Source organism: Triticum aestivum, chromosome 2A, assembly GCF_018294505.1.
Source record: "Triticum aestivum cultivar Chinese Spring chromosome 2A, IWGSC CS RefSeq v2.1, whole genome shotgun sequence".
Taxonomy (NCBI): domain Eukaryota; kingdom Viridiplantae; phylum Streptophyta; class Magnoliopsida; order Poales; family Poaceae; genus Triticum; species Triticum aestivum.
Genome location: NC_057797.1, coordinates 92,326,271 through 92,338,163, shown reverse-complemented (window position 1 = coordinate 92,338,163; position 11,893 = coordinate 92,326,271).

The window sequence follows — 11,893 nt, the reverse complement described above, 5'->3', positions numbered from 1 at the left end:
ATGATGGAGGGGGCGCCGCCCCTCCCCCTAGTCCAATTCGGACTAGTCATTGGGGGGGCTGCCTCTGTCTCTCCCCTAAAGCCCAATAAGGCCCATATACTTCTTCCCCCGTATTCCCCTAACTCCCCGGTACTCCGAAAAATACACGAACCACTCGGAACCTTTCCGATGTCCGAATATAGTCGTCCAATATATCGATCTTTATGTCTCGACCATTTCGAGACTCCTCGTCATGTCCCTGATCTCATCCGGGACTCCGAACTACCTTCGGTACATCAAAACACATAAACTCATAATACAAATCGTCACTGAACGTTAAGCATGCGGACCCTACGAGTTCGAGAACTATGTAGACATGACCGAGACACGTCTCTGGTGAATAACCAATAGCGGAACCTGGATGCTCATATTGGCTCTCACATATTCTACGAAGATCTTTATCGGTCAAACCGCATAACAACATACGTTGTTCCCTTTGTCATTGGTATGTTACTTGCCCGAGATTTGATTGTCGGTATCTCAATACCTAGTTCAATCTCGTTACCGGCAAGTCTATTTACTTGTTCCGTAATAAATCATCCTGCAACTAACTCATTATTTACAATGCTTGCAAGGCTTATAGTGATGTGCATTACCGAGTGGGCCCAGAGATACCTCTCCGACAATCGGAGTGACAAATCCTAATCTCGAAATACGCCAACCCAACAAGTACCTTCGGAGACACCTGTAGAGCACCTTTATAATCACCCAGTTGCGTTGTGACATTTGGTAGCACACAAAGTGTTCCTCCGATAAACGGGAGTTGCATAATCTCATAGTCATAGGAACATGTATAAGTCATGAAGAAAGCAATAGCAACATACTAAACAATCAAGTGCTAAGCTAACAGAATGGGTCAAGTCAATCACATCATTCTCCTAATGATGTGATCCTGTTAATCAAATGACAATTCATGTCTATGGTTAGGAAACATAACCATCTTTGATCAACGAGCTAGTCAAGTAGAGGCATACTAGTGATATTCTGTTTGTCTATGTATTCACACATGTACCATGTTTCCGGTTAATACAATTCTAGCATGAATAATAAACATTTATCATGATATAAGGAAATATAAATAACAACTTTATTATTGCATCTAGGGCATATTTCCTTCAGGAGCAACTTCATAAGTACCCTTAAAAGCAACTAATTCTTCAATTTGTTCGATATCGTAGTAACTATAAACGCCGTTTGCATAAGCAGATAAGATTTCATTATCATTAAACTCACATAGGTAGGGGAGGTGTTTTTTTGGGTTCTTCGAGCAACAAGTAAAATCACAAATTTCACGAAGATTCCAAGCATAACATAGCAACCTGTTTATTTGATCCCATAAGAGTCTCCCTTTTTCAGACAAACAATGACGCACAAATGAGCATGCTCATCTAAAGATTTTCCATCAACTAGGCTAGTTGGGGTTTTAGCACGAGCGCATAAGGATCGAAGATGATCCAAGCAGAACACTTTAAGTGGATCCATATCAATAGATTTTTAGCAAGCAAAGATGCAAGCAAATAGAAGGCACATGGAAACACAAACAAAGATACATACGGGAAGAAGGCGAAGAAAAGGCAAAGTTTTCGAAAATCATTTTAGAAGTGGGGGAGAGGAAAACAAGAGGAGAATAGATAATAATGTAACGCGAGGGATAAGAGTTTGTGATGGGTACTTGGTATATCTTGACTTGGCGTAGATCTCCCCGGCAATGGCGCCAATCCTTCTTGCTACCTCTTGAGCATGTGTTGGTTTTCCCTTGAAGAGGAAAGGGTGATGTAGCAAAGTAGCATAAGTATTTCCCTCGGTTTTTGAGAACCAAGGTATCAATCCAGTAGGAGACTACACGCAAGTCACCTAGTACCTGCACAAACAAATAAGAACCTTGCAACCAAAGCAATAAAGGGGTTGTCAATCCCTTCACGACCACCTGCAAAAGTGAGATCTGATAAAGATAGTAAGATAAATATTTTTCGTAATTTTGTGGTATAGATTGGAAAATAAATATTGCAAAATAAATAGTAAACTAGAATTGTAGATTGGAAACTTATATGATGTAAAGTAGACCCAGGGGCCATAGGTTTCACTAGTGGCTTCTCTCAAGATAGCATGTGTTACGGTGGGTGAACAAATTACTGCCGAGCAATTGATAGAAAAGCGCATAGTTATGATGATATCTAAGGCAACAGTCATGAATATAGGCATCACGTCTGTGACAAGTAGACCGAAATGATTCTGCATCTACTACTGTTGGGGAACGCGGTAATTTCAAAAAAAATCTTACGCACACGCAAGATCATGGTGATGCATATCAACGAGAGGGGAAGAGAGTTGTCCACGTACCCTCATAGAACGTAAGCCGAAGCGTTATGACAACGCGGTTGATGTAGTCGTACGTCTTCACGATCGACCAATCCTAGTACCGAAAGTACGACACCTCCGCGATCTTCACACGTTCAGCTCGGTGGTGTCCCACGAACTCTCGATCCAGCTGAGAGTCGAGGGAGAGCTTCATCAGCACGACGGCGCGATGACGGCGATGATGATATTACCGTCGCAGGGCTTCGCCTAAGCACTACAATGACATGACCAAGGTGGATTATGGTAGAGGGGGGCACCGCACACGGCTAAGGGATCAATGATCAATTTGTGTGTCTATGGGGTGCCCCCTGGCCACGTATATAAAGGATGGAGGGAGGAAGAGGCCGACCCTCATAGGGCGCGCCCAAAGTGTGGAGTCCTACTAGGACTCCCTAGTCCTAGTAGGATTCCACCTCCCACATGGAATAGGAAAAAGGGAAGGGGGAAGGAGAAGGAAGGAAGGAAGGGGGCGACCCCTTTCCCTAGTCCAATTCAGACCAGTCCATGGGGAAGGCGCGTGGCCACCCTTGAGGCCTTTCTCTCCTTTCCCGTATGGCCCATTAAGGCCCAATACGAATTCTCGTAATTCTCCGGTACTCCAATAAATACCCGAATCACTTGGAACCTTTTCGATGTCCAAATATAGCCTTCCAATATATCGATCTTTACGTCTCGACCATTTCGAGACTCCTCGTCATGTCCCCGATCTCATCCGGGACTCCAAACAAACTTCGGTCATCAAATCACATAACTTATAATACAAATCGTCACAGAATGTTAAGCGTGCGGACCCTACGGGTTCGAGAACTATGTAGACATGAATGAGACTCATCTACGGTCAATAACCAATAGTGGAACCTGGATGCTCACATTGGTTCCTACATATTCTACGAAGATCTTTGTCGGTCAAACCACACAACAACATATCTTGTTTCCTTTGTCATCGGTATGTTACTTGCCCGAGATTCAATCGTCGGTATCTCAATACCTAGTTCAATCTCGTTACCGGCAAGTCTCTTTACTCGTTCCATAATGCATCATCCCGCAACTAACTCATTAGTCACATTGCTTGCAAGGCTTATAGTGATGTGCATTACCGAGAGGGTCTAGAGATACCTCTCGGATAGACGGAGTGACAAATCCTAATCTCGATCTATGCAAACTCAACAAACACCATTGGAGACACCTATAGAGCATCTTTATAATCACCCAGTTATGTTGTGACGTTTGATAGCACACAAGGTGTTCCTCCGGTATTCGGGAGTTGCATAATCTCATAGTTAGAGGAACATGTATAAGTCATGAAGAAAGCAGTAGTAATAAAATTGAATGATCATTATGCTAAGCTAACAGATGGGTCTTGTCCATCACATCATTCTCTAATGATGTGACCCCGTTCATCAAATGACAACACATGTCTATGGTTGGGAAACTTAACCATCTTTGATTAACGAGCTAGTCTAGTAGAGGCATACTAGTGATATTCTGTTTGTCTATGTATTCACACATGTACTAAGTTTCCGGTTAATACAATTCTAGCATGAATAATAAACATTTATCATGATATAAGGAAATATAAATAACAACTTTATTATTGCCTCTAGGGCATATTTCCTTCAACTACTATTACTCCACACATCGACCTCTATCCAGCATGCATCTAGAGTATTAAGTTCATAAGAACGGAGTAACGCATTAGGCAAGATGACATGATGTAGAGAGATAAACTCAAGAAATTGAAGGAAATATGCCCTAGAGGCAATAATGAAGTTATTATTTATTTTCTTATTTCATGATAAATTTTTATTATTCATGCTAGAATTGTATTAACCGGAAACATAATACATATGTGAATACATAGACAAACAGAGTGTCACTAGTATGCCTCTACTTGACTAGCTCGTTAATCAAAGATGGTTATGTTTCCTAACCATAGACAAAGAGTTGTTATTAGATTAACGGGATCACATCATTAGGAGAATGATGTGATTGACTTGACCCATTTCGTTAGCTTAGCACTCGATCGTTTAGTATGTTGCTATTGCTTTCTTCATGACTTATACATGTTCCTATGACTATGAGATTATGCAACTCCCGTTTACCGGAGGAACACTTTGTGTGCTACCAAACGTCACAACGTAACTGGGTGACTATAAAGAAGCTCTACAGGTGTCTCCAAAGGTACATGTTGGGTTGGCGTATTTCGAGATTAGGATTTGTCACTCCGATTGTCGGAGAGGTATCTCTGGGCCCTCTCGGTAATGCACATCATATAAGCCTTGCAAGCATTGCAACTAATGAGTTAGTTGCGAGATGATGTATTACGAAACGAGTAAAGAGACTTGCCGGTAACGAGATTGAACTAGGTATTGAGATACCGACGATCGAATCTCGGGCAAGTAACATACCGATGACAAAGGGAACAACGTATGTTGTTATGCGGTCTGACCGATAAAGATCTTCGTAGAATATGTAGGAGCCAATATGAGCATCCAGGTTCCTCTATTGGTTATTGACTGGAGATGTGTCTCGGTCATGTCTACATTGTTCTCGAACTCGTAGGGTCCGCACGCTTAAGGTTTCGATGACAGTTATATTATGAGTTTATGAGTTTTGGTGTACCGAAGGAGTTCGAAGTTCCGGATGAGATCGGGGACATGACGAGGAGTCTCGAAATGGTTGAGATGTAAAGATCGATATATTGGACGACTATATTCGGACATCGGAAAGGTTCCGAGTGGTTCCGGTATTTTTCGGAGTACCGAGGAGTTACGGGAATACGGGAGAAGAAGTATATGGGCCTTATTGGGCTTTAGGGGAGAGGGAAAGGCAGGCCGCCCCCCCCCCATTGACTAGTCCGAATTGGACTAGGGGGATGGGCGGCGCCCCCTCCTTCCTTCTCTTCCCTCTTCCCCTTCCTTGTCTCCTACTCCTACTACTTGGAAGGACTCCTAGTTGGACTAGGAAAGGGGGAATCCTACTCCCGGTGGGAGTAGGACTCCCCTAGGGCGCGCCATAGAGAGGGCCGGCCCTCCCCTCCTCCACTCATTTATATACGGGGGCAGGGGCACCCCATAGACACACAAGTTGATCTTCGTGATCGTTCTCTTAGCCGTGTGCGGTGCCCCCCTCCACCATACTCCTCGATAATATTGTAGCAGTGCTTAGGCGAAGCCCTGCGACGGTAGAACATCAAGATCGTCACCACGCCGTCGTGCTGACGGAACTCTTCCCCGACACTTTGCTGGATCGGAGTCCGGGGATCGTCATCGAGCTGAACGTGTGCTAGAACTCGAAGGTGCCGTAGTTTCGGTGCTTGATCGGTCGGGCCGTGAAGACGTACGACTACATCAACCGTGTTATCATAAAGCTTCCACTATCGGTCTACGAGGGTACGTAGACTACACTCTCCCCTCTCGTTGCTATGTATCACCATGATCTTGCGTGTGCGTAGGAATATTTTGAAATTACTACGCTCCCCAAGAGTGGCATCCGAGCCTAGGTTTTATGTGTTAATGTTATATGCACGAGTAGAACACAAATGAGTTGTGGGCAATATAAGTCATACTGCTTATCAGCATGTCATACTTTGGTTCGGCGGTATTGTTGGATGAAGCGGCCCGGACCGACATTACATGTACGCTTACGCGAGACTGGTTCTACCGACGTGCTTTGCACATAGGTGGCTGGCGGGTGTCAGTTTCTCCAACTTTAGTTGAACCGAGTGTGGCTATGCCCGGTCCTTGCAAAGGTTAAAATAGCACCAACTTGACAAACTATCGTTGTGGTTTTGATGTGTAGGTAAGAACGGTTCTTGCTCAGCCCGTAGCAGCCACGTAAAACTTGCAACAACAAAGTAGAGGACGTCTAACTTGTTTTTGCAGGGCATGTTGTGATGTGATATGGTCAAGACGTGATGAGATATAAGTTATTGTATAAGATGATCATGTTTTGTTGAAGTTATCGGCAACTGGCAGAAGCCTTATGGTTGTCTCTCTATTGCATAAGATGCAAGCACCAAATAATTGCTTTACTTTATCGCTATGCGATAGCAATAGTTGCAAGAGCAATTGTTGGCGAGACAACCATGTGACGACACATTGATATAGATCAAGATGATGGAGATCATGGTGTCATGCCGGTGATGATGGAGATCATGACGATGCTTTGGAGACGGAGATCAAAGGCACAAGATGATGATGGCCATATCATGTCACATATTATGATTGCATGTGATGTTTATCTTTTATACATCTTATTTTGCTTAGTTTGACGGTAGCATTTTAAGATGATCTCTCACTAATTATCAAGAAGTATTCTCCCTAAGTATGCATTGCGAAAGTTCTTCGTGCTGAGACACCACGTGATGATCGGGTGTGATAGGCTCTACGTTCAAATACAACGGGTGTAAAACAGTTGCACACGCGGAATACTCAGGTTATACTTGACGAGCCAAGCATATACAGATATGGCCTCGGAACACGGAGACCGAAAGGTCGAGCGTGAATCATATAGTAGATATGATCAACATAGTGATGTTCACCAATGGAACTACTCCATCTCACGTGATGATCGGACATGGTTTAGTTGATTTGGATCATGTGATCACTTAGAGGATTAGAGGGATGTCTATCTAAGTGGGAGTTCTTAAGTAATATGATTAATTGAACTTAAATTTATCATGAACTTAGTCCTGGCAGTATTTTGCAAATCATGTTGTAGATCAATAGCTCGTGTTGTTGCTTCCCTGTTTTTATTTTGATATGTTCCTAGAGAAAATTGTGTTGAAAGATGTTAGTAGCAATGATGCGGATTGGATCCGTGATCTGAGGTCTATCCTCATTGCTGCATAGAAGAATTGTGTCCTTGATGCACCGCTAGGTGACAAACCTATTGCAGGAGCAGATGCAGACGTTATGAACGTTTGGCTAGCTCAATATGATGACTACTTGATAGTTTAGTGCACCATGCTTAACAGCTTAGAATCGGGATTTCAAAGACGTTTTGAACGTCATGGACGATATGAGATGTTCCAGGAGTTGAAATTAATATTTCAAGCAAATACCCGAGTTGAGAGATATGAAGTCTCCAACAAGTTCTATAGCTAAAATATGGAGGAGAATCGCTCAACTAGTGAGCATGTGCTCAGATTGTCTGGGTACTACAATTGCTTGAATCAAGTGGGAGTTAATGTTCCAGATAAGATAGTGATTGACCGAATTCTCTAGTCACCATCACCAAGTTAGTAGAACTTCGTGATGAACTATAGTATGCAAGGGATGACGAAAACGAATCCCGAGCTTTTCATGATGATGAAGTCGATGAAGGTAGAAATCAAGAAAGAGCATCAAGTGTTGATGGTTGACAAGATCACTAGTTTCAAGAAAAGGGCAAAGGGAAGAAGGGGAACTTCAAGAAGAACAGCAAGCAAGTTGCTGCTCAAGTGAAGAAGCCCAAGTCTGGTCCTAAGCCTGAGACTAAGTGCTTCTACTGCAAAGGGACTGGTCATTGGAAGCGGAACTACCCCAAGTGATTGGCGGATAAGAAGGATGGCAAAGTGAACATAAGTATATTTGATATACATGTTATTGATGTGTACTTTACTAGTGTTTATAGCAACCCCTCAGTATTTGATACTAGTTCAGTTGCTAAGATTAGTAACTCGAAACGGGAGTTGCAGAATAAACAGAGACTAGTTAAGGGTGAAGTGACGATGTGTGTTGGAAGTGGTTCCAAGATTGATATGATCATCATCGCACACTCCCTATACTTTCGGAATTAATGTTGAACCTAAATAAGTGTTATTTTGTGTTTGCATTGAGCATGAATATGATTTGATCATGTTTATTGTAATACGGTTATTCATTTAAGTAAGAGAATAAATTGTTGTTCTATTTACATGAATAAAACCTTATATGGTTACACACCCAATGAAAATAGTTCATTGGATCTCGATAGTAGTGATACACATATTCATAATATTGAAACCAAAAGATGCAAAGTTAATAATGATAGTGCAACTTATTTGTGGCACTGCCGTTTAGGTCATATTGGTGTAAAGCACATGAAGAAACTCCATGCTGATGGGATTTTGGAATCACTTGATTATGAATCACTTGGTGCTTGCGAACCATGCCTTATGGGCAAGATGACTAAAGACTCCGTTCTCCGGAACAATGGAGCGAGCAAAAGGTTTGTTGGAAATCATACATACTGATGTATGTGGTCCGATGAATATTAAAGCTCGCGACAAGTATCATTATTTTCTGACCTTCACAGATGATTTAAGCAGATATGAGTATATCTACTTGATGAAACATAAGTCTGAAAAGTTCAAAGTATTTCAGAGTGAAGTGGAAAATCATCGTGACAAGAAAATAAAGTTTCTACAATCTGATCGCAGAGATGAATATTTGAGTTACGAGTTTGGTCTTCAATTAAAACAATGTGGAATAGTTTCACAAACTCATGCCACCTGGAACACCACAACATAATGGTGTGTCCGAACGTCATAACCGTACTTTATTGGATATAGAACAATCTATGATGTTTCTTACTGATTTACCAATATCGTTTTGGGATCATGCATTAGAGACAGTTGCATTCACGTTAAAAAGGGGCACCATCAAAGTCTGTTGAGACGACACAATCTGAACTATGGTTTGGCAGGAAACCGAAGTTGTCGTTCCTTAAAGTTTGGGATTGTGATGCTTATATGAAAAAGTTTCATCCTGATAAGCTCAAACCCAAATCGGAGAAATATATCTTCATAGGATACCCAAAGGAGACTGTTGGGTACACCTTCTATCACAGATCCGAAGGCAAGACATTCGTTGCTAAGAATGGATCCTTTCTAGAGAAGGAGTTTCTCTTGAAAGAAATGAGTGGGAGGAAAGTAGAACTTGATAAGGTAATTGTACCTTCTCCCTTATTGGAAACTAGTTCATCACAGAAATCTGTTCCTGTGACTACTACACCAATTAGTGAGTAAGCTAATGATAATGATCATGTAACTTCAGATCAAGTTACTACCGAATCTCGTAGGTTAACCAGAGTGAGATCCGCACCAGAGTGGTACAGTAATCTTGTTCTGGAGGTCATTCTACTTGACCATGATGAATCTACGAACTATGAGGAATCAATGATGAGCCCAGATTCCGCAAAATGGCTTGAGGCCATGAAATCTGAGATAGGATCCATGTATAAGAACAAAGTATGGACTTTGGTTGACTTGCCCGTTGTTCGGCAAGCCATTGAGATTAAATGGATCTTCAAGAGGAAGACGGACGCTGATAGTAGTGTTACTATCTACAAAGCTAGAATTGTTGCAAAAGGTTTTCGACAAGTTCAAGGTGTTGACTACGATGAGAGTTTCTCACTCGTATCTATGCTTAAGTCTGTCCGAATCATGTTAGCAATTGCCGCATTTTATGAAATCTGGCAGATGGATAAACAAAACTGCATTCCTTAATGGATTTATTGTATATGATGCAACCAAAAGGTTTTGTAAATCCTAAAGGTGTTAACAAAATGTGCAAGATCCAGCGATCCATCTATGGACTGGTGCAAGCATCTCAGAGTTGGAATATACGCTTTGATGAGTTGATCAAAGCATATAGTTTTATACAGACTTGTGGTGAAGCCTGTATTTACAAGAAAGTGAGTGGGAGCACTACAACATTTCTGATAAATATATGTGAATGACATATTATTGATCGGAAATAATGTAGAATTATTCTGCAAAGCATAAAGGAGTGTTTGAAAGAAGTTTTTCAAAGAAACACCTCGGTGAAGCTGCTTACATATTGAGCATCAACATCTATAGAGATAGATCAAGATGCTTGATAAGTTTTTCAATGAGTACATACCTTGACAAGATTTTGAACTAGTTCAAAATGGAAACAGTCAAAGAAAGAAGTTCTTGGCTGTGTTACAAGGTGTGAAATTGAGTAAGACTCAAAGCCCGACCACGGCAGAAGATAGAAAGAGAATGAAAGTCATTTCCCATGCCTCAGCCATAGATTCTATAAAGTATGCCATGCTGTGTACCAGATCTATTGTATACCCTACACTGTGTTAGCAAGGGAGTACAATAGTGATCTAGGAGTAGATCACTGGACATTGGTCAAAATTATCCTTAGTGGAATAAGGATATGTTTCTCGATTATGGACATGACAAAAAGGTCCATCGTAAAGGGTTACACCGATGCAAACTTTGACACTGGTCCAGATGATTCTAAGTCTCAATCTGGATGCATATTGAAAGTGGGAGCAATTAGCTAGAGTAGCTCCGTGCAGAGCATTGTTGACATAGAAATTTGCAAAATACATACGGATCTGAATATGGCAGACCCGTTGACTAAACTTCTCTCACAGGCAAAACATGATCACACCTTAGTACTCTTTGGGTGTTAATCACATAGCGATGTGAACTAGATTATTGACTCTAGTAAACCCTTTGAGTGTTGGTCACATAATGATGTGAACTATTGGTGTTAAATCACATGGCAATGTGAACTAGATTATTGACTCTAGTGCAAGTGCGAGACTGAAGGAAATATGCCCTAGAGGCAATAATAAAGTTATTATTTATTTCCTTATTTCATGATAAATGTTTATTATTCATGCTAGAATTGTATTAACCGGAAACATAATACATGTGTGAATACATAGACAAACAGAGTGTCACTAGTATGCCTCTACTTGACTAGCTCGTTAATCAAAGATGGTTATGTTTCCTAACCATAGACAAAGAGTTGTTATTTGATTAACGGGATCACATCATTAGGAGAATGATGTGATTGACTTGACCCATTCCGTTAGCTTAGCACTCGATCGTTTAGTATGTTGCTATTGCTTTCTTCATGACTTATACATGTTCCTATGACTATGAGATTATGCAACTCCCGTTTACCGGAGGAACACTTTGTGTGCTACCAAACGTCACAACGTAACTGGGTGATTATAAAGGAGCTCTACAGGTGTCTCCAAAGGTACATGTTGGGTTGGCGTATTTCGAGATTAGGATTTGTCACTCCGATTGTCGGAGAGGTATCTCTGGGCCCTCTCGGTAATGCACATCACATAAGCCTTGCAAGCATTGCAACTAATGAGTTAGTTGCGAGATGATGTATTACGGAACGAGTAAAGAGACTTGCCGGTAACGAGATTGAACTAGGTATTGAGATACCGACGATCGAATCTCGGGCAAGTAACATACCGATGACAAAGGGAACAACGTATGTTGTTATGCGGTCTGACCGATAAAGATCTTCGTAGAATATGTAGGAGCCAATATGAGCATCCAGGTTCCGCTATTGGTTATTGACTGGAGACGTGTCTCGGTCATGTCTACATTGTTCTTGAACCCGTAGGGTCCGCACGCTTAAGGTTTCGATGACAGTTATATTATGAGTTTATGAGTTTTGATGTACCGAAGGAGTTCGGAGTCCCGGATGAGATCGGGGACATGACGAGGAGTCTCGAAATGGTCGAG